The following is a 25,710-nucleotide window of genomic DNA, read 5'->3' as shown; positions in this document are numbered from 1 at the left end:
TTATGTAAACTCGTGCCCTTTTGCTATTTGTGTTTTGGTTGTTTTGAGTTAAAATACATTTCTACATAGTCATACATGGTTTCATTAAAGTGATCAAATACCTTTACCTTATCAATAATACAGAACAAGAAAAAAAGTGTAGTATATTTTCCGCAATATAGGGCGCACTGGATTATAAGGTGCACTGTCAATGATTGGTCTATTTTCGATCATTTTTCATATATAAGGCGCACCGGACTATAAGGAGCATTAAGCGAAACAAAACCACACAAAATCACTTCAACGTCAGTAAGCACAACCAGAATGAATCCATATATGTCACACTGGAGTTTTTGGAGAAAATTAAAGGTTTTAAGTGCACCTTATAGTCCGGAAAATATGGTAACTATTGAAAATCTGTCATTATACAACTCCAACAGTATTTCAGCCCCTTGGTGGTCGTAAGTTCAGCCATGGGGAACCCCCAAGGCACCGCTGTCTCAACTTCCACAGCTATGATGCACAACTACATCTCCACCAAATGCATCACCCCAGTCCTTCTCTTAACCATCCCAATTGTAAAGAATAATGTCCCCAAATGGCAAAAAACAACAACTTCTCCTTCACTGGTTCCAACGTTGTCATACTCTCTGCTCATAACTGTTAGTAACATTTCATCACCACAAGCACTTGACAAGGCATTTGAATGAATTGATTTGGGTATTCAATTAACTTGAACACATATTGAAGGACACAATATATTTCCCTGCAACTTTCATGCCACAGAATACCAAAGTTGATATGTTATGTACCCCAACCTGAACAGAAAGCGTTATAGGGGTTAATCTGTAGAAAAAGAATGGTGATTTGAACTCCTCATCCAACACAAGGCTTTGGGGTGACAGCCGCGACTCAGATCTTCTAAATTCCATTTTAATTCAACAGGACAAAGATGATCCATGTTTTAATATGGTTTAGGAGCGAGCAGCACTTGAGCGGATTAGAACGGAAAGAGTAATAAAGAAAGATGCGATGGAGAATGTAGGAAGAAGTTGGAGCAGAGGGAGAGAGACAGACGGGTGAGTGATTAGGAGCGGTGGAGACGCTCTGAGCTCGCTAATCTCAGCCTCCCAAAGGTACCTGACATTTCACTGCATCATGAGCTGGCACTGTGGCCAGCCCTGCCACCACAGCATAGAGGGGAAGAGGGAGCGATCAATATGACACAGGGAAAGGAGCGATAGATGGCGTGAAAGTCATTATTTTGTTTGTCGGACGGGGAAATTTAAGGTTGAAAGTAGCAAGGACATGACAGATACAAAGACTCTAAAATGAACCCCATCCTGTTTTTGAAAGTCATGCTAAAAGCTAAAATAAACGTGTACTTTCTAGACCAAACGACTGAATTGAATGTATATTTACCACTATCTATTGTTTAGCCATATCATTTAATCCCGAACTCTGCCTCCTGGAAGTCCACATTGTTTGGAGTTTTGTAGATGTAGAGTTGAATGTGCTGCTGCGCTCCAGGGGTCTCGCTCCGATGAACAAGTCAAAGTCCCTCATCAGCAAAATGCTCCTGCGTGGTCCCCGGGTCAACAAATTGGCTTCACTTCTTAGCCACTGGCTTTTCATCCCAAAAACTGTGTGTAAATCCATCGTTTTAATCAGTGCATGGTCATTTGTGATGTAAATAACTTTGACCACGTTGAACTCCAGTGCACACAAGCCAAGGGACTGAGTTTGGAATGGTTTATATCAGTGTGTGGAGGTGGGAGACAGAGAGGCAACGTCACTAGGACAACTTTTGCCATTAAACACAGCAGGAGGAGCCCAGTCAGCATTTCACCTTTTCTGCATTTGCAACTTTGTGAAAAGAGGCAATGAGGGTCCAATGATGGTGTCCCAGTCCTGTGTTATGAATGGGTGAAAACATGTTCTATTATAGTTATTAACAGACTACACTTTATCCTACCCTTTTCAAATGCATTTTTGAAAGATAATATATGTTATGATTAAATTGAATTAAACTAAAACATGCCAAAGTGACAGAGATACAACGTAGAAAGAAGTCCTGTCTTTTAATTGGGTAAACATTTGGTGCATTTCTGCATATTATCTTCAAATTGTATATAGTTTGGTGCAAAGTTTTTGTTCCTTTTTATGAGATATTATGAATGATCAACATAAAATCCAATTTTAATGTCTTCGTTTTGAGCAAGTCAAACACCATTGTCTTGCAAACTAATAACTAAAAGGCCTGTTGCAATCTTGGAATCAAATGGCGGATTATGAGAGTTTTACTGGATTAAATCTGGAATATTACATCTGATGATATGGAAAATACATAACTGTTTTTAAAAATGTATACCGTAATTATAGTGTTTTCTCAAAAGTAATCTTTAATCTAACATTTGATAAAAACAATGTGTTTTTTCATGTTATGTAGATAGAGCCTTATGGTTCTTTCACTCTGAAAACAGATAGAACCTTATAATATATACAGTTATATTCCTTTTCATACTCACTCAAGGACAAAGTGTCTTACCCTGAACAATACTCAATATAAATTCAAATGCAACATACAATAATATACGTGTGCAAATTATTCTCAATCTAAACCAACTTCACACAATTATACTTTTATTTCCATTGAGAATACTTCCATTTTGAACTTTTTCACCACTTCCTGATTCATAGATGATTGATAAATTTTCCTCAGGGGGAGATTATCACTTGTCCTTTCTGTATATACGCCTGATCTCGACGTTACACTCAGGTTTCATCATTGCATCCATTTTCAATTCAAAAATCTTTTTGTGAGAAGGGAAATTGAGTCATGGCTGAATTTAAACTCATTTAACAGTTTGTTTGTTTTTCAAGACTCCTGTTCTTTTATGCTTATGCCTTGGCTTTTTTGCTTCACTGAGCAGAAAACAAAACATGCATTTACATTACAGGCTATTCACACAAGTTAAACTCTGGCATTATTGCAGCTTGATAATAATAGACAATCCCATGGGCACAGACGATTAAATTCATTTTGAAATTGTGAAAAGAAATTATTGCGCTGAATGAGTAAACAGAACAGAACTACACAAATACACACGCTTCATAACAATTACTACATTTCTGGGAACGTTTTCATACTCTGTTTCACCTTGCTCTCCGTTAGCACGTCTTGCACAAAAGTTGGAAAAGTGTTCGTTACGTCAGACAAAGCGCTGCTGCTGATCAGGTTAGCTGGTCATTTTGGATTTTGTGAACAATACATCTTCTGTTGTTGTAAAATGAGATGCAAATACGGCTCCCAAAACAGAATAGAATATCTGAAGTCTATATTGAAATAACAACTCCAGAGATGACATGTTCTGTTAGGGTGAGGAGCCGCTATTACATCTGACTCTAGTCTTTTATACAAGAACGATCAGACATTACATTGGTTACAGTATGTTAGCTTCACCCCAGGTCTAGAAAATCCAATTACACTATGTTCAGGTGCATTTTCTCATTCAGCCTTGATTCTTATGCTGTAAAGACATTGGTAAATTTCAACACTGGCCAGGCCCAAGATAATGCAGCTTTTCAATGCAGCATGACGTTTTTGGGTCACCATTTCCAGTTTATAAGTTTGAAATCACATCCATATACTTTAAAGTTAATCATAAATAACTATTGCAGCCATTTCCTCGGGTTGTCACACTTCATGACCACTTCTTTTTCTCCACCCCGAGCCTGGAACTGAGAGCAAAAGTCTCTGCCATTCAATTTCCCACCTCTAGACCTGGCTAATGTGGTGCCTCACCTCAGCCCCAAGCAAATTTCTGAATAAATCTTGCTAGTACTGCATAACTATCAGGTAGGAATGTGAATTTACAAAAACACTGATTTGTAAGTGTACTATAATTAATTAGACTCCAACTGGTTTCATTTCTTTGTTTTTTTTTTTTTTATCAGTTTGATATGCGCTTTGACCTAGAAACTACATTGTCCAATATGACCCTAAATCATTCTTGATATTTAAAATGAATCTACTTAAAGATTAGCCCTTAATGTAGCACCCTCACACACCAAACTGTACAGTTGTTGACATCTAATTCTAAGCCTGATTTATTTAGCTTTCAACAACAATACGTGAGGCAAACATTTCAGTCAAATGTCAAATGTAGTTTAGTAAGAAGTCCAATCTCTGTCCATCTTTTAATGTTGTTTTAATTAGTATTTAATGAGTCAACAATGAAGCAACAGATTCATCCTGGCTCTATCAATGTTTCAGGTTTATAATTATGTTCAAAATATGTGCAATTTTGTACACACAATATGCTTGTTATTTTTGTACATGAAAAAGGTGGAAAAATTAATATTTGTTTTCTTGCGTTGATGTAAGTAAAGTACCAACAGTATTTTCAAATTGATATCTCTAAACTTAAGATTCCTATTCATCTATAGTGTCTCTGTGCCTTAAAGCAGAGTTACTTATTTATGCCATACTGTGGAACATTTTAGCCAAAGGAACAACATTTCCATGGAGACCAGTATACTTGGAGGCTGCTCCAGGCCAAGTTAGAGACAGGTGTATAGAGATGCAAGCCCACACACAGTAAGGACGTAGTGTTTTCAGTGCACTAAAATATTCATAAGGCTGTCTATTTTTATCAGAAACTAATTTTTCTTTTTTTGTACGTTCTCTTCAAATATTTTTCGAATAATAGCTCAAACATGATTTGCTTTACCATTTACTACCATTGGTTGTAGTTGTAGAAGTGGAAGCGGCAGGAGTTTTTTATTCAAGTTTCCTCTCAATCGTAACTCATTATTTCTCCTTCATTGTTTCTTTTTTTGTCCATAAACTATATTGGACAGAATACCATAGCATTTAACGGGTGGAAGAGAAGTTAGCCGGGAATCGAACCCACGACGCTCAAGCCATCTGCACAGGGCCATGTGTGCTGCTGCTTTAACCACTTCAGCAACGGACAGCTCAAGTCATTAAGTTAAACCATTCATTGCACAACAAATATACTGTATAATTTCATCATTACAATACACCTCTTCATCAGATCCATTTTACTCGTATAACATTATGGATGCAAACTGTAATGCTATTCCCTTCTCTCTCCCGTCCCAGCTAACCTGTCTCTGGGGTTAGCGCCTGTACATTTCAGCAGTACATTACCTTTAGCTCTGAGCACAAGTCGGATAAATCTTAGCAGTTTCCAACACGCCGGGTCAGGCTGGCAAATGGTTCTGAGGATGTGCGTCCCTCTGAACCGGCCCCATGTCGCAGATGTAAACAGCAGCATGGCCCCCGGTGCTGCTCCACCTGCTTCATTACCAAGAGATGATAAAGCTCCTCAGTAGTGGCCTGCATGTGCTCTCCCTCCAGCACATGTTTTATGCATGCGCTGTGTACGGGCAGTTCGGGAACGATGCCACGCCGCGCCGCGTCAGCCGTGCTCAAAACAGCCTGCTGGCATCCACCCCGGTGCTCGGAAAAGACACAGTCCAGGAAATAGAAAAGGCTGGTTTACAGGAAGAGGCTACTACATGTGTGTGCTGGAGGGCATCTGAATCACAAGGGCTCTTTGTCAACAGGCATTCCAAACAGTGCGTCATGTCTCAAAGAATAACACGGTTGCAGATTGACGTGGTGTTTGTGACATTTTGAGCAAGTTGTAACATTGATAAACATGTTTTTTTTGCAATATATAAAGTAGATTGAAAACTAGGATAAGAAACATTAATTATTAGACACTAATCTCATAATTAGATTGATAGAACTTTGCTCCCTCACTGTGGAACAAAACACAGAGACTTTTTTAAATTAAATCCTTTTATGTCTTGATGATTGTCAAGAAATTACACATGAATCAATGTTATTACTTAACAGTCAGAGAACATAATTCAACTTAGAATATTAAACGACACAGAAACGTCAGTCTTTTGTGTGGCTTGCAAGGGAGAGGAAGGCTTAGCCGAGTCAAGATGTTGTAAGCAACCTGAACGACTTTCCAAAATCACTCTCAGCGTTCCTCCCTCTTACAAGTCATTTTATTAAAATCACACATAAAAAAGGCGGGTCACATTTCTCATTGGTCAGTTTCACATCAAGGCACTTGTCTTTTACGACTCTTTGGTATTATCTTTAGAGATAAAAACCTTGGTGAATGTTCTACCCATCTGGTCCCCAGGATGGGAGGAACATTCCTCACGGCTGCTTCTACAACATCTTCACACATGTTATTAGAAATACATGCCTTTCCCTCCCCCCAGGCTAATGATGCAGATAACTTTTAACACACAAATATAATCATATATTTACATTTTATCACAATGATTTTAAAGCACTGGTCCAGGACTACCCGCAGCATCGATGCACTTGTTTTATATAATTGTATCTCATTGGATATATAAATGTGTTTTTATGTATCTGTTAATTTTATTGAATGCTGTATTTGTGTTTTAGTATCTTGTGTTTGTATATTGTGTTGTGTTTTCACAGGGTACACATGGAAAAGAAAACTTTGGTCATTGGGTTTTCACTGTATAAATGAATATAAATTAAATAAAAATTGACAGACCCAACTTAAAGGAGACACATTAATTAAAACATAAGAAGATACAAATGTTACGTTATGTTCATTGTAAAATCGGAAAATTGATCTAAGACAAGAGAACCTTTATTTGTCCCACGATGAAGAAATTAAAGTATTGCAACTGTGCGTTGGAATAGGAACATGCAATAAAAAAAAAAAGAAAACATATCTACAATAAGTAGCTATGACCTTGTTTGAGTACAATGAAGCATATGGACAGAATAAAACCATATAAATAGTAAATGTAATAAAAAACTGCTTAATAACAGGTTTATTGACTTTCTGTTTGAAACTGCTGAACTGATAGGAACCACCTCTTTAATTAATTCATTTATATGGCACCTTTAATGACACCCAAAGTGCTTTACAGTCATTTACTCCACACCTGGTGGTAACACGCTACTACCCTGGGGCAGACTGATGGAGGCAGGGCTGATTCACACTACCAGACAATGTGGCTGACACAACAACACTCCTGCCTCACTCTGGCACCTAATGTTTCCAATGGTCTCCCATCCAAGTACTATCCCGACCCCAACTTGCTTTGTTTCTGGCATCTGGGTCCATGTACCTGCTGGCCCTTTGATTTTCATCTTGAAATGGGAAATGAAAACAATTTCCCATTTTTAGTTTTATGTTTTTAAAACCAAAATTAGAAAAAGAAAAATGAGTTATTCAATTTCTCACTGTAAATGAAATGTCAAGTGCCCAGAAAAGCCTGTATCCTGGGACCAAAGCGGCTGCGTCTCCGGGGGGCAGCAAGGTAAAGTCGATGAGAGGTGAAGAGCTCTGGAGTAAGACACGCTGTATGTGCACAGTTTGTTTACCCTGGGACCAAGCCAGAGACAGAGAGGTGACACTGTTGGAGGGGCCCCTGAGTCCTATCCGGTTACTATTCTGCAGCCGACTGGTGGACGGTGGATCTTTGGTGCTTCATTTCTGCTGGGACTGAACTGGCTGTGCACCGCCCATGAAATATGTGTGGATGTCTTTTTGTATAACAATGGGGCAAATGGGAAACCTTTGAGTGGATCTTGGAGTGGATCTTGGAGTGGATCTTGGAGTGGACTGAGTGGTGTACAAGGACAGTGCCATGTCATATGGTCAGCGTAGCCTTAGACAACTCAATTACAGAGTTTATTACTATACTACAATGGACTTGTCTCTAAACTAGGGCGAGTTTTGGGCGTTCCTATACAATACCGATAAAAGGAGGTTGGAGGTGCCGATATCCGATATAACTGCCAATATATTTAGTAATGTAAAATAAATAGTTTATAGGCAGCTGATTAGAAAAAGGTGTGTCAGGCTCTATTCATTCTAAATTGGGTTTATTAATGCAACATGTAGTTATTCTGCCTCTTAACAGTGAATTTTAAGGCTGAACGTTTGTTTGAATAACATTCTTTTTGATAGACTTAAAACTAATGAAGTGAATTCATGAGCCTAAATGCGTGGTTGGCCTAATTAATGCATGTGCTCCGTGGTAATTAATATGAGTAAATTCCGACCATTAACACCTATTTTCACTGCTCATTTACAGGTCATTATGAGTTCAGAACAGATATAGCCATAATGACTTTACAGTAGCCAATAAGAGGACAGAGGCAATGTTTACAATGTTATGTTAGAATTTCACGAGCTGAGCGCTAGTTAAAGTGAACAAAAGAACCAAAGTATTAAAATGGACACAACAACACATACTGATCAGACAGGGCTCCTCAGATCCCAACTCTTTACAAGAGAGTTTCGAAAAACAGGAAATGGTTGTATTCCAATGTGGATTTTCCATCTCAAAAAAAAAATCAGGCATTGACAAGCAGGTATCAAGCAAGCAGCATATTTTTATTTGTGCTGTTGTTGTGTTGTTATGGCTTTATTTTCCTAAAGTGACATTTCGAAAACCAACATATATCACTTGGTGTCTTATAATTGCAAAATACAGGTTTGTGGGCGGGCGTAATTTGATATACAGTATATACATCCTCTGCGGGTGGTCTCGTGCCTTTTTCCAAGCTCTACCAGAGGCCTGGGAGCTTGAGGGTTTATTCCAGGGATCTGCTGTAGCCACGTCTCCAGTTTGGGGGTCACTGCCCCGAGTGCTCCGATGACCACAGGCACCACTTTTGACTTCACCTTCCACGCCTTCTCCAGCTCTTCTCTGAGCCCTTGGTATTTCTCCAATTTCTCGTGTTCCTTTTTCCTGATGTTGCCATTGTTATTGCCGCGTCAACCACACAGCTTTCCTCTGCTGTTTATCCACCACCACATTGTCCGGTTGGTTCGCCATTATCATTCTGTCAGTCTGTATCTGGAAGTCCCACAGGCTCTTGCCTCCATCATTCTCTACCACCTTTGGGGGTGTTTCCCAATTTGTCCTTTGGGTTTCCAGTCTATACTCTGCACGGATGTTTCTGTACACTATACCAGCCACTTGGTTATGGCGCTGCATGTATGTGTTCCCTGCTATGGCAGGATGAAAGAAGGTATTTTAATAGGAAAGTATTTTATCATTAAAGCATCACCGCATAAGATTCCTGGCAGTGGCCTTGTATTACTCCATGGAGATGAGAATTTTTTTGAATGTTAGAGGCAAAGTAATAACATATCCATGGAGACAAGCAGGTGGCAGATGCTCAACCAGAAAGGTTCCAAGTCAAGTTTGTGGAGAAACAAACCCGTTCACACCAAGATGTTTTTCTATTATTTTTTTCAGTACTCTAAAACACCTGTGATTGTGTAATTTGTTACACAGCTGGGCATTGATGTAACATTTAAAGTGAGCAGGTGCTAAAATTAGAGCAATATCTGGGGGGAAAACACATAGGAATTGTTGCAAGCATAAAATGTCCTTGACACGGCCAAATTACAAAAAATATTTTTAAATTCTGACCTAATGTATCATTCAGCAAAAAAACAATAACTCCCCACATGTATAATTTGCCATTAATTTGAGGAGAATTAAAAGCTTTCACCTTAAAATACCTATGAGCAATTTAATATGTGTTTGAACTCTTCACAATGTCCTTTCTATTGGCAGATTTTTGACCAAATGATAAACGTCTTTAGAGCAGAATCAATTATCGCCTCAGAATTGTACCTTACGACAAAAAGCAGCTGACTCAGCATCATTTAAGTTCTATATTAGATTTATAAGGCTAATAAATTAAAAGCATAACACCTCTATCTTACTCTTTTTTGGCCCGGACACAGGATCGTCCTATTCTCTTTGGACTTGAGAAATACTGGTACTTGAAAGTGGCATTTTAATCCAGTCATTAAATTCACAGTTCTGCAGGAAGGGAGGCATAAAAAGCTATAATCGCCCCACTAACTCATTATGAATGTGGATTTCGATGCAGTTTTGGACCATAGAGGGCGTAAATGGAGTTTCTTGTGATTATATGTAGTGTGCAGGAGACAGTTATACCTCCATAATATCCAGCAGTGAGGGCTCCACTGAACTTGGCCTAAGACTGGCTCACCACAAAGAGAGGAAATGAGTAGAAACATCACAACAAGTAAAGGTCATTCAATTTGCTTTCACTAACTCCACAGACCTGACCTGCGAGTCAAGTCCAGTGTGTTTGTAGAATACTGGAATTTTGTTCTTTTTTGAATTTTAGAATTCTGTTACTTTTGATTTGAACTGCTTATTTGCTTTGGTAATGGAGGACCATTGCCATAAGTGGCACCACGTGAATACCGTATTTTCTGGACTATAAGTCACACCTTTCTTAATAGTTTGGCTGGGGTGCGACTTATACTCCAGAGTGACTTATATGTGATATTATTCGTTATTTTCACACTGGCAACTGAACTTCACATGTTGATTACTTTCACACTGGCAACCACAAGAGGGCGCTCTAGGCTCTAAGTGACACAGAAGAAGAATATGCACTTCCTCTACCTCTTGAGTTTGCAGAATTGTTTAGAAGTGACACAGAGGAAGAAGAATTCAATAGATTTAGTGATTAAGATAAGATAAGATGAGGGGTAATACTGATGCTTTGGTAAACATGTTAGCATGTTCTTTATGCTATAGTTATCTGAATAACGGTTAATATGTTACTTTAACATACCAGACACTTGCATCATGTAGCTGAAAGTGTTACCTTAGGATACGGACACCTATTCATCTCTAATCTGTTATTATTTTAAATTGCATTTCAAGATGAAATGTCTGTTCCTGGTCTTGGATTTTATCAAATACATTCCCCCGACTTATACTCCAGTTTGACTTATATATGTATTTTTCTTCTCTATTTTTAGCTGGTGCGACTTATACTCCGGTGCAACTTATAGTCCGGAAAATACGGTAATATTTTCCAGTCAAAAAATGTGCACAAACTTCTATCAAAGCAGATGTAAACAATTGTACTAGAGTGCGATGCTTTCAGTATGTATTTATTTCATGTTTTGCCCCTGCATCTGCAACTCCTAAAGATTTGTTTGTGCGGTAACCTTTCTTTTGTAAACTAATAATGTTGCAAATTTTGACTAAAAAGAAGAAAAAATGTATTTATATAGAGTACTATGGTTGTGTTTAATCTAAAAAAAAAAAGCCTGTGTGTTACCTTAAAAAAGAAAGAAATACATTGGTCGATATTAACTCTTTTTACATAATACATTTCAGTAAATACTCTAGAAACCAATAAGGATATATAATTGACCTGTACCAATACAAAATATGATTACATTCTACATTTCATGTAGACCCAAGAAAAATCCTAATGACTTAATTGCCATTTTGTATAAAATCGAAACATTCACCTTTAGAATCTAGCAAAAGGTGGAAATGAAAGAACTTGTCCAATTACCACAGGAAACTATACATGCGATGTGGGGTCTCCAGGTTGTTTCAGCAAAATGGTACAATCCGAGCAGTTTATAACCTGCTTCTTCATCTAAATGTCTGCCTTTGAAAACAGACTCTGTTAATTGGGCCCAGAGGTCTCTGTGCGTCTGAGGTCAGGGCAAATGTCAACTTCATGAATCTGAGTTTGCAATTAGCTACAATGAAAAGATGCAGACAATACACATACATCATGGACAGCTGCGTGATTGTCGTCTTGTAGTGTCCTGTTGTTATTAAGATGTTTTTTGGTGCACTGATCATTGCGGCGTTCGAGAAAGTGAGTGTAATCTCTGCTTCAGAGGCTTTTTGAATGAATCTAATAAAAGTGGGCCGGACCAGCCTCCCATTAGGTCAGACAGGAGACCAAAGTGGATCTTCTTGTACCAGAGGCTTTAGCTGGTAATGCTCTTTTTAGTTTTCCGTGTTTACTTTTTAAAACTGCATCGACCAAGCTTGGGGGGAAAATGGTGTCTGGGACATGAAACACCTTTGTTGAGAACATTCAAAAACACAAAAATGCATTTGGACAACTGTCTGCACTGTATGAATGAAACAGTATCTATGCACTGCACTGTTTTATGAAACAGGCATCGACAATTGTTTGTTATTTTCTCTTAATGTAGTAATTGCTACTATGCATCATAAGGTTCAGTATCACTGAGATTTTTGTTTTGCTCTTAACAATCTGATTAGTTTATAAAGCATAAAATGTAATTTTATTTCAAATATATATTTTTGGGACTTTAAAAAAACAATGGTAATGTCAAAAAGCCCTAACAAACGTTGTATCACCAGCCGCCTCTGCTGACAAGTGAAATAACAGGACGACTGCATTTGGCGTTAGCGGAGGAGCGTTTGTCTGACACAACACTATTTTATGAAGCAAAAACAGCTACAAAGAAATAACAGGACATTTTATGAAGAGTGAGTGAATCTGTGGTTGTTTTGGACCAACTCCACTCCAGGGAAATACAGGACGTTTCTTCAGGAAAGACGTGGTTTGATTTGCATCTGGGAGTGACAGGTGAGTTTACTGCTCTTGGATGGATGTTTTTAAGTGCATGTGTCTGAACAGTACGCTGTTATTATGAGTATCTCGTCATGTTGTTGTGTAGTTACCCGTAGTACTAAAGATGTAATATGTCGCTCGTTCGAATTATTTCAATTATCGGGATTAATTGATGTGTTGATGAAGTGAGTTGGCTAATATTGTGAGTGAAACACAACAGTTTGTGAGAAACGATGTCTGGCAGTGCCTTATTGAGTTGACACAGTCCCTGTAAACCAAAAAAAAATATTATCATAGCACCTGCCATTGTTCATGTAAAAAGATCATTTTAAATCTAGAGAATAAAGTATTTTCCTTGTATCAAAATCAAGTTTGAAATTGTAGTATTGTGACAACTTGACTTTCTGTTCCCTGAATGAAAAAGTTAGCACACATGCATTGAACATAATTATATGTCTTGCATCCATTCGTTTTTTTATTGCTAAAAATGACTTGACAGACACTGTCACCGTGAGATAACTTAAATACAATACCATGTAAGATTCTGGGCAAAGCAATAACATACGAGACAAGCATGAACATATAACATATAAGTGCCAGGCTCCATGTGCAGCCGGCCGCAGAGTTGTGAGTTTGAATTCAGACTTCAACAATTTACTGCATGCGCTCCCTTCCCTCTCACTGTAGCTTCTCACGGTAACGGTATTTATTTCTCAGCTGACCTTCTTGTCTGTGTTTTTTTTATACCATCTACTTCAAGAATTCTTTACCTTTTCATCCATATCTGTTTAAAATAACCTGAGGCCTTATCATCATATATCACAAGTATTATATATTGATTGTGTGGCCCTCAGTGGTATGGGTTTGGGTCACTGATCTATATTGTTTATCTATATTATAAGGTTAAGTATCTGTTTGTACTCCTGCTTTCATATGGGATATAGTGCATATTGTTTACTTTACCGACATTGTGTACTTCAATGACAGTAGTAGTGGTGTTACATAATGGAGTAAAACCCTGAACTTTCATATTATCCAAGGACATCCCAAAATGAATGAGGTTGTACTGTGTAACTTTTGTCGTGGAGGGCGGGATGCCTTCTTGTCTCCATGGCAGTTTTATCGCTACAGTTGGCTATAGCCTCCACATGTACGGTCAAGAATCGATGCCAACAAGTAATAATACATCTTCAAATTAAAGATAAATTATTAACAATACAAATTACACATTTAATTTCCAGTAACAGTAAATGAAGTTAAAAACCTGATGAGAAATCTGAAAAATAAACTACCAGGTTTTGATGGACTCGATGTTGAATACTTGAAGATGGCAGCAGAGCAAGTTGCCCCAACCATTTGTCACATAGGAAACCTGAGCTTTACCACCGGTGTGCGTCCACAAGACTGGAACAAACCTAAGATTATTCCAGTACCAAAACCTTGATTTCTGGTAAAAAAAATAGCCTGTTAACATTGCTAAGAAAAACAATTGAAAACATTGTCATCAACAAGTAAATGACTCTTTCTTTAAGTGTGGTCTGGTCACTCCTTATCATATATAAAAAAGGACATTCAACAGCCACAGCCCTGAGTAGGATGATGGATGATTGGCTGACAGACATTGAAGGAAAGACAATAGTGGCTACTGTTATGCTGGATTTTTCAGCTGCTTTTGATTTAATAGACCTGTAATTGATAAGCCAGATGCATATGGATTCCATTAAGGCGAGAGTTTTTTAATTTGTTGTTTCACGGATTTTCCTTGGCATTTTTAAAAAGGAGAAAATAAGAATAAAAATACAATTTTATTTTTCCATTATCAAAGCACATTTCTACCATCCAAAAGTCTGAGTTGAATTTAAAAATACATCTTTATTTTAAATGATTTTCTTGGATTCTAAGAATATAGGCCCAACTCCCACCTCTCTACATTATCTACATCATTATAGTTATCGATGCAAGACATTAAAAATAACCCTTATTATACTGCGGTGTACAAAAAAACCTTCAATGTCATTAACTAAATGTTTAATGGAAGCGGAATGATTCATTTTCTGAGAAGCTGTAAGTCTGGGACTACTTTCTGTCTGATCACTGTGAGTTCCACTTTCCATTAAACAAGTCGGTTTGATAAACTTTATTGAGTCTGGACAGGAACACAAAGTGTGCAATGAATGAAAATATCTTATTGAGCAGCTTAAATTTGGCCCAAGTGATTTGATCCAACGGCGTAGTGATTTTTCCCACGCTTGAGTCGTGGACACGCAGCTCAGATCAACTCATCGGGACAATAGCGTCCTTACAATGCGATCAGAAGAGACCGTGTGACTCCAGACGAGCTGGACATGTCCACATGAGGAGGACTTGTGCTACTTAAATGGCAACGACAAAATGATTCTGATATAATCGGTCAAGACGCGTATTCTTCATTTCCTCGTTCGAACACGAGTTCAATGAATGCGAGCCAAAGCCACGCCCACCCTGCATCCTTCATGTTAATCTTCCGGCCGATCTCATGGATCTATGGTCAAGCGGTGAGTTGCGAGAGTTTTAAAGCTCTATGACGTTTGGACGAACTCTGGGTCGTGCAGAAATGGTCAGAGGTCGGAGATGCTGGTGCAGAATACATATTTTTTTTTATTGAGGTTTTGGCCAAAAATACCCAAAATCTGCAAAAACAGGGGGAAAAAAAATATAGTTTTTTTAGAATCTCCGTTTTTGACGTGGGCGGGCTCGCGAAACAACTGATTAAAAAACTCTCGCCTAATCGGCTATTTAAATGGTCTTCTTCAATGGATGTTATTCCAACCGCAGGACTTTGACATAGTACCACAGGGAAGCAGCCTCGGTCCTCTACTATTTAACATCCATACAAACAATTTGCCACTAGCTCTGTCAAAGGCCTAGATTGTTATGTATGCGGACGACTCGACAATAATGACTGCACCTGCAGGCCAAAAGCTGAACACTGAGTTAAATTCTGTAGTGGAATGAATACATGAAAAAGTTTTGGCTTTAAATGTATCAAAATGGGAAGCGCTATTACTATGATTAAGATTTATGCAAATGTTTTACTTGTAAAGCAATAAAGCACAAGCTCTGATATGATCAAAGTTTTGTCAGACTATTGTCCAACTGTATGGTAAGAAAATAACAAAGTGTAAAAAATAGGGCTGTACGGCTGGTTCTTCACTGTGACTATTATACCAGCACTAAATTCATGCATCAGAAATTGAACGCCAAAAACACCACATATTATTTTTAATAACATAATGTGCAGAAATCTATCCTCACGCTACGATGCTACATGTTTCTGCCAGTAAACGTATGTTACCTAAAGTAACTAACCCACTACAATAAAATAACTTTTAATTACAGAGAAAGGTATGAATGGAACCAGCTGCCTAAGCATTTAACAATAATTGAAAATTATTTTGAATTCAAACTGTTACTGAAAGACTTCATAAAATAACCAGGCTCTTGAAATTAAACTATTGAAACACGTTTTATTTGTCTGAAATAATAATGTAATTGCTTTAAATGGACCCCAGGCAGAATAGCAACAGCTTTGCTTGTGCTGGGGATCCGAATTAATAAATCATGAAAATAATAAATATTAATATCCTCCACCAGAAATGTTACACAGTGCACGTCTAACTTGAAATGTATTATTTTCGATCTGAACCTTCTGCATGTGCCTGTTGTTGTTCCCCCCACAGACATGTTCAGGGTGTGTGCAAGTTTCAGCTGCAACACACGCTTTCATTCAGCCATATCTCCTTTTAAGTCAAGGGAAACCACTTGTTTTAAGTATGATTTTTTGTACGTTTACTCTGACACTCTGTCCTACTTCATGGAAAAGAAAGGAAAAAAAAAAATCAAAGCAGAAATATAAAAACACAATTTGGAGCGTGGTATAAGCTCGTATTGTAGAAGAGACATCAAAGCAAATTCTGGTTAATCTCCAACAGGCAAAAAACACGAGTGCAACATAAGGAGGCTTTTATCCCAACAGAAAGAACAGGTCAATGGAATAATGCACACATAAAATACATCTAAAATACCCTATGGCAGCAGCATTATTGAAATCATTGTTTTTTTACTGTAGGATAAAGAAAACAGCACATCAAGCTGAGATTTAGCTTGAAACCCGTGGCTGGTTTGTAACATGAATACAGCCACAATCCTCAGCTTTAGAGGAGCAGAATGGAGGCTTTGTTTGGGTCAGTAAAGGCTCCTGCTGTTTACCGACATGTTCGGATCACCTTCGAGTTGTACAAGGGAAATGTTTGTGTTGTGTCCCACATAGAGTGTCGCATTGAACGGCAACAGTCAAAGCTTCATTGACGAGAAGTGCCGGGGGAGACAGCGGGACATGAAAGAGAAGCCAGGATTATCCGTTATTGTTAGATATCACAGTCTCAATTACAATGTCATGCAGTTTACGTTAAAGTCATGGTAAAATGGTATCTGCCAGGAGACAAAGGTCAAAGAAAAGTGTGTTCGTATCATGCTTGCACACAGAACGTCTATTTTGGGGCTAAACCATGAACTAAACCATGAACTAAGCCATGAACTAAACCTGAACTAGACAAGGACAAAACCAAGACTATATCAGAAAAAACAGGACCAAACCAGGAAATGTTAAGATAGAAAATGGGCTTAAAAAGTGAGAATAGACCTGCAAAATGTATGTTGAAACAGCATTGAAGAACACTGTTGAATACATTGTTACCAGAAGACCCTAACTTTGCTTCATACTATTTAATTCATTATTTTAAGATGAATAGACCTTTAATCATCTGACAGTAATTTGGCACAGTTATTTTTAAAAATTGAAGAACTATTATTAATTATTAGACCATTATTATAAGCATTAAACACGACATAATCATCTACTGCTACTGCATTTACCAAAATCTGCCACATCACAGATTTTTCGTGGAATCCAATGACCTTGAGCAATTAGAAAAGTTATAACTTCAAAGATAAGGATGGTGTGTGTTTGTGTGTGTGTGTGTGTGTGTGTGTGTGTGCGCGTGCGTGTGTGTGCGTGTGTGTGTGCGTGTGTGTGTGTTAGCAAGAGGAATAGAGCGAGTTTTGCATGTTACTCCCAAGTTTATTGTTTATGTTACTGTGCATTTCATATATATTTTTTTTATTAAATGTGCAAAGAGGCAGGAAGCAATTGTGAAATGGCTTGCCAAGGTTATGAAAATGTCAAGTACGCAAGATGCAGCAAGACAATAAAACTTGGCTCAAATTATGGTTGAAACTACTTCCAAACACAATGCATAATACAATTTCAATCGAATAGTTCAGTAACTATAGTTGCTCTTAAAGACCTGCTTTCCTTTAGGGAGATGTTGTTCCTTTGCCGGAATGCTACACAATACGGCCTTAAACTTAGCTATCTCCATGGAGACACCAAGTTACAGCTTAGATCTGCAAACTCTCACAGTAAGAATGCATGAAAAAAAACATGTGCTATTGTGTAAATACAAAATAGAAAAGTTCAATGTCATACATTGAACACTCATTTCAAAGTGAAATAAAATGACTGCATGGAGAACATAAGCTCAGGCAGATGTTTGGTGCAGTGTAATGGATCAAATAAATGATTATTATGAGATTGTTAGCATGCATGCTAATTTTGTTGCTAATTGTAACAAACTACACAAAACATTTCTACACGTGGTAATGTTTTCTGATGAGGCTCTGATGTTACCCACGTGTGGTTTAGTGGTTGTCAAAACAGGCCTAGTTTTTCATAGTTTGTGATGTTTATGACTAACACCGCTAAAGCCATAGTTATTGTATTACTTGGTTTACGGATCCACCGCAGTTAGATTATTGATTTATGCAATATAAATGAATTAACTGTTATAAAATGTTTTTATAAAGTCCCGCCGACAACACAAAATAGCATTAAATGAAATATAAAAAGCGGTATTTAGTCAAAAGACAAGAGCGCGTGAAGCGTGGCGGAGCAGCTCCGTCCCTGTGTGGTCTCGGCGAGGTTTCCTCCGCCTTTATATCACAAATACACATTTTAAACTCGTTTGCCACATTTTCTCCAGCGCGTTTTGCCATGACTTAGGCTGAACACCTAGAATTGTGAGTCCTGAGTGTAAATCACGCTAAATCTACTGTTACACGCTCCTGCACGCCGCGTCCTCCCCCCCCTCTCCTCGGAAGAAAAAATCTTTTCAATATATCTGTTATATCTTTTCAATATATTTAATTTAAAAATCCGTAAACCAAGTAATAAAATAACTGCGGCCTAACATTCCCAATGAAAATACCAAGCTAATGCTAACGGAAGCTAATGAAATGCAGGGGTTTTGTTTGCAAATGCTGGGAAGGTCTTTTCGTAACTTTTTTTACCTACAGTTTAATCAGAATGTAAATATAAGAGCTAAAGTTGTAGACACTGCAGAAACATTCCTTTTGTTTTGTTGCTCTTAAGTGAGTTTTCATTGACACGCAGCGTCTCTGACAAAGAGTGAAATGTCCTACACAGCTCTGCCCGTGACACATGAGAAATTGAACAATTGATATTTCTGACAGCAACTCAATTAAATCCCTGTGCCATTTCTCCACAAAGCAATTCACAAATGCACAGTCTCTCCTGGACAAAATTGAGTGTCCATTTGTCAAGACAACTTTCATAGCAGAATAGAAAAGTTGCTGCAAATATAAAAGTATGGAGGTGGTGTTTTTATTATGTTCTTATCCAACTGCATAGCTCTAAATGCCAATAAAATGTGTTCATTGTGAAGAGTCCAACCATTCCATTTAGTTGTTGTCTAAATCCATATTTCATTATCAGGAGGGAGGGAAGTGAAATTAGTGAAGCGTAATTCTGCTGATAAAAGATAGAGCAGAGTTAAGGAGGGGCAGAGACAATCTTACCCAAATGTCAAATCGAAATGATAATCATCTGAGCTAATATATAAAGCCATCATTTATTTGTTATTATTATTTAAACAAATGCTCTTGCAGTAACGTTGTGTGCTGTGGTTTGCAGTATATGTGGTGCAGTATATGTGGTGTGGCCCTTAAGCCCATAATAATGCATGTAAAGTAAATTGAGGTTGAAACTGAATTATAGCAACAAATATAACAGCAGGCATAAGTGACAGTATGCATGTGTACATTACTGGCCAATATTATGCACTGATGCACAGGACGGACTTATGCTTTACTACACGTTTATGTGTGGAGCATCATGGCAGACTGAATAGTATTTTCGTTTCGGTTGAACTTTACGCTGACGCTGTTTGGCTGCATCTTCTCACTGGATTTTAACCACGCCACATTCACCTGGACCATGGAGGAGGAGGAGGATTACAGCAAGTGTTGATCATGTTTTTAACACAGACAACAGTGGATTTACGGTCAGGTGGTTTTCAGGTGGATATAAGGGCAACTCTAGACCTTCAATTCTTCTTTATCGGTAAGCTTTGGGTCAATGTAGGCTTATGTTAAACATGTTGCTGTTTGTGCAGAATGCTCAGCTGTGAACACCTACGCTGTCATGTCTGTGCTGTTATTGACTCATTGATTAGATTAATTTAAAGCCAAGGCAAATCTCCCGTCTGCACCAGACTGTAGTCGAGTCTGATGGCAGAACACGAGGAGAGTTTTCACAGTCGTCGTGCTATCTTCAGGTCTCGATGACCCACAGGTGTTTGTAGTAGAACGCTTCCCCCCTCCCTAAAAATAAATAATGTTTTTGTGTTTGTTTGTTGGTTTTATGTTTGTCTTTTTTTAAATAGTAAAAAAGAAAAAAGCGTTTTTAACCCTTGAGCCCTTTTGAAGGTTTAGTGATCATACAGCAGAACTACAGCCCTACTTATGCCTCTGTGCATGTACAAACAACACAGCTGAAGCATTTTGTGTGTACCTCTCTGTGCAATAGTTTGATAAAAACCTAGAGTATATATTGGGATTGTCTTAGTTGTTTAGAAGCTGCATTGCTTTGTTGAATATAACTACAAACAACCACATAAAAAGCTTAGTGTTGTGTCATTTTGCATGTACGGTTAAGGTTAAGGGACACTTTATTATGGAAATCTGTCCTCTACATTTGACCCATCCTTCAATGTTGCTAGGCTCAGGGACCATCTACAGATCTATGTGCTGGGCTTGGTCAGTTCTACCTTCACTGGAGGATTTGACCTATTGTGTGATCTTTTAGGTGCACAATTAAGGCGATATTCAATATTTCCATGCCTTCAAAACAACATTCAGAATATGTTTTAATATTGCCCACCTCTATTCGTATGACTAGATATTTATTCTTATATTGTTTTTTCATAAAGTAGTTAACTATAACTATAAACACCGGCGGCAGAGATGGCCCAGTGTAAAGTACAAAAAAACAACAGCAAGACGTGCACAAACTGCCCATTGGACCAAATCATGTTAACATTAAAAAATAAATGCAAAAAAAGACTAATCACTGACTTCTCATGCCCCGCTGTGCAGCACTATTTCTGGGTCCCCGCTCTCATAATCCCCTTCACGCCAACAAAGCATTTTCAAACTCATTTCCTGAGAGCATCGCGTCAGCCATAAAACCACAAATGGAGCCGTAAATAGCCTAATAATGCACAACACTATCTTTTAACTGCCTCCCACGCTTCTTTAGCATAGTGGACTGCAGCCGACGTATAGTTTAGCTTAAGGGTAATCGGGCGTCAGAGCAGGGTCTGAGGTGCTGTTTCCAAAAACTGGACGTCACAGAAGAAATAAACTGGTGGTGCTACATATTGAGGTGTATCTCCTGATCCATGGAGTTTCTATTGCTTTGTTTGGAATGTTCCACAATATGGCAATGAACAATCCAGCATTTATTTAAATTTTGTGTGTCTTGTTGTTCAAAAAATCATGGTAAAAACAAGCCTGCTATAGTAAAACATGCTGTAATTTACACTTTATTTATTTATTTTACATTTAAATGTTTTTCTTTTTTATATATTAAAGAACACATAATTATGAACGCAGCGGAGACCAGAAAGAGAGCAGACACAAAACAAAAGCAGCAGACTTCCACCAATTAAATTAAAAAATAAAGTCATGGCCGAAAGAGCCCCCCCAAAAAAATCTGTCCCATTTTGCCTAAAGTCTGTCAAATTTGTCCGATTTAAATTTTTGCTTTTCCCATTTTACTTATGTCCATTATAATGTCCTTGATCGCTGGTGCATTTTGTGTCGTCCATTTTTTTGTGAGGGCCTTTTTTGCCGTTTCAACTTTCTATAGTGTTATAACTGAAGGTAGATGGTTCAATACATGCTCGAACCAGTTGTTGTGTCATTGAGCCAGACACTTTACCCTCTTTGCCAATGAATGTGGTGTGTGAGTTGTGTTTTTTTCCATTCCTGTCCTCTCCCTAACCCTCTCACCCCACAAATAAGCAAACAAACATACAAGTTAATAACATCACTCTTACTTAAGTACATATTTTGGCTAGCTCTAGACGCATATGAACTTAAGTAAGAGTGATATTACTTTGATTAGCTTTGATTCCAGTCGGTCAGTTTAAAAACGTTAACTATCGTCTGAAGCCGAAAACGTTGGTCCTTTGCGTCCCTTTTGTCTTTGGCTGTTCGATAGAAATCACTAAATATAGTTTTTGGACGTTGATTTCAAGTTAAGCACCGATGCATTTCAATGGACGCGGCTTTTACTTTCACCCAAAAAGGGGCGGGGCTGTTCTGGTGGCACAGGAAGTGCCATATGGCTGAGGACATCGATCACATAATGTGTACAAACTTATAACTGGATACAACTGAAAGAAATGTCTTAACAGTTATACTGTACATTTTGAACAGGAAACTGCACTGTAAAAACGTAAAGCACTCTGCTCATTTGTTGTGGCAAATTCAGCAAATGACGAAAACTAAACTGGGCTGTGGCTTTGTGATTAATTTATCAACCGGCAGCTGTTACTGTTTTACACATTCATAATGCTCTGAAGTTAAAACTAATCCAGTCCTCATGTTTACCCCCCTGCACACTTGTGCACTCACACACTTCATGCACTTTCAGGATATTACACTTTCCATACTATACATATAGCATATTAGTGAGTTGCAGGTCTAAGGTTTCCTTCCTGAAGGATCTGGCATGGCGACGGTCCTCTGTTGCTATAGTAATAGTACAATTCAAATCAAAAATATACTTTTTTTGAATGGGGACAGGTCCTGTCCCTGTCCCAAAACTCACATGAAACACTAAACACTTGACTGAAGTGTGCAGGAGGTGAACATGTCGCACTTCAGAGCGTCGTGAAGCTGTCAGTGTTGTTAAACCGCAGTTGAATTAAAAACAAAGTCACTGCCCAGTTTAGTTTGGATAATTCAACTAGCCACAAACAAATGAGAACAGACTTAACGTCTTTGCAGTGCTGTTGCTGGACAGTCACAAATGTATTTATTGATAAAAAATTAGTTTAACTGTGAAAACATTCTTTTAAATGTGAAGACATTCCTTTCCATTGTTCCTCCTGCGGCGAAGTTGCTCAGGCAGAAGCGCTGCACCGTATGAAAGCATTACAATGAAATGCATTGTGGGTAATGTACTTAAAGTCCGCATCGCTCCACTCCTGCTTGAGGTGAAGTGTGGATCAAAACGTTCTAAGAATTGGGACAAACGACACACTTCTGCAGCTCGTCGTGAAGCACATTTGAAGTGCGGGTCCTGGGACAGGAAGGCCCCCACAAAATCTATTGAATCAGGAAGGAATCATTTGCTTGAAACCCATGAATAGAGCTTTTGGTCAACAACAACAACAACAACAACAACAACAACAACTCATAGTAAGACCAAATATTTTACTTAAGTACTGTAGGAGTTACTTCTAAATATAAGGTGGATAATACAGTACTCTGAAAAGTAAAATTTCGTCAAAAGGTTACACAAGCAAATGTAACTGATTACGAACTACCTCATCATATGTCGATTAAAACAAGCACATCAATCTGAAATGTCACTGGAATTCAATTAATGCTAATCCTGCCAAATATAGCATTTTTCACTAAGCTTTTTCTGAAACGGGAACAGTGAGAGTTTGTTAATAAGACTAGCTTTGTGCTTGATTGGGACCAGGGCCGGCCCAAGCCTTCAGGGGGCCCTAAGCGAAAACATTTTTGGGGGCCCCTCACCACGTCATCAGAATCAGTTTTATTGCCATTGTCAGTGAACAATTCACATATGGGAACTTTCTTCAACGCTAACAAAGCGCACCAAAACTCCAGGGCATCTGTTTGCCAGTTAGTTTATTCTCAGCACCTCACAAGCTCAAATATTGATAACTTAAATCCCACAATGCAACTTGGTATTCCGCTGACATCACCTCTACTCCCTGTACAAATAACACACGTCCCAGATATGTTTTTGGGTGTATTTGTGGGAGTTAAGGGTCTACAGCCACATTAGCAGTTTAAATTAATGAACAGGGGGGGTCTGGGGGCCCTCCCCCAGAGATTTTCAGACCTTTTTTGGGTCTTCTGCTGCATTTTAATGTGGTCCAGCCGGCTAAAGTAAGAGTAAAATGTTGAGGTTGTAATGCTATAAAATGATGATGTGATGAAACTGTGCCAGGAGAAAATGATTAAAGCCAGTTATTAATACATTAGTGTACTTAATTACTCGATACAATATTGGCTATGAAAAATAATTATGATCAAATTGATTAATTTTAACTGAAAATGTAAAAGTAATAGTTATCCTTACTAATTTATCTTTTACAGCTCCCAACTGTTCCTTCTTGCCAAAGTGACAAAACAAGTTATATTAAATTAAACAAATGGCATAAGCATTGCTTGATTAACAATTAACACTGATAAAACAGTGCAAACATGTTATTCCCAGAGAATGAACAGAACGAGAAGTGAAGGTCCAAACCTCGCTATAGTGAAGAGACTGCGTTTCTGCAACTTTGCCACTTTTGTATAAAAATATATAGTATTATTCTATAACAGACGCAATCATAATATGTCTGGTTATTTTTCACTATCAATTTATTATAATTTATAACAAATAGTCTAATGATGCTTTTTAAATAAATTGAAATGTTTTATTGCTCTATTAAAAGTGAATTACAATATAAATGTTTGTTCTGATCAGAACACCACACACTGGACTCCTGCACCTTTACGTTCCTCTCATTGCACTTTAAGAAGTCAAAGTAAAACAGACATCACGAGTCACGATTGTTCTCACACATGGTGATGTGAGAGAGAGAGACGCAAACTCAAACCCGCTCATCTCTGACTGAGGCTGCACAGGGGCCCGGGACAGGGGCCCGGGACAGGGGCCGCACACTGTTCACTCCAAAGTTTCACGTCAGAGGTTCTGGACGAGACGGCGCTCGTCCGGACCGGATCTCCGCCTCTTGGTGACCCGGACCATAGACGCCCCTCACCGGCCTCACCTGCAGCTAACACTACGGGGCTGGTGTAAATGTTAATCTTATTATCTTTCATTCAGACATATTATTATGTGCGGGGCAGAGCTCTCGTCGCCTCCAGCCTGAGCGAACTAACGTGACAGAATCGTGTTGTTTCAAACAGCAGCATTAACCGTCTCTTTGTAAGAGAAGTTCAATACCTGGAGAGTGTTGCTGAGTTTGCAGTTTCTTTACATCGTCAAGAAGTTTCTTCTTTCGTTTTTCGGCATCGGGGGGATATATTCTTCTGGACATGAGGACCACGCAGGGACCACGTTGTGTTGTGTTTATGTTTTGCTCTCGAGCTCCTCGCGCACAATGAAGTTGACCAATCAGCGCAGGTTTGGTGTCTTGGTTGCCAGATTGTCATTACAAATAAATGCGGTTTGTGCGTTATATGTTACCGCTGTGTGCGCTGCCGCGCCAGCAGCGCTCGTCTACACTAGTGGCGCACGCTGCGCTTGCACTTCTCATAAGACGGGTTGCCAGATTGGGGGCCCTATTAACGCCTCGGGGCCCTACGCGGCTGCTTAGTTCGCTTATAGGCTGGGCCGGCCCTGATTGGGACGAGGACAGATTATTGGGTCAGAATGCACAATAAGTTGATTTACATGTGTTGGAAGTTGCCCATTGTGTATAATATACCAACAAGTTTTTTGTAGATTGATCTAGACTGACAAATGGGCTCGCGACAGGACAGTGAAGGGACATTATTAAAACGGTTATTTTCAAGCTTTTCCCTAAGAAATTCCAGCATAGCAATTTAGAAGTTGGACGTGGTTTGACAGCCCGATGCCCTACAGTATATAC

The sequence above is a fragment of the Eucyclogobius newberryi genome, unplaced genomic scaffold, assembly GCF_026437365.1.
Source record: "Eucyclogobius newberryi isolate DKJ021-1_F unplaced genomic scaffold, fEucNew1.0.hap1 SCAF_20, whole genome shotgun sequence".
NCBI classification, from domain to species: Eukaryota; Metazoa; Chordata; class Actinopteri; order Gobiiformes; family Gobiidae; genus Eucyclogobius; species Eucyclogobius newberryi.
Note: the sequence above shows the minus strand (reverse complement) of the source record.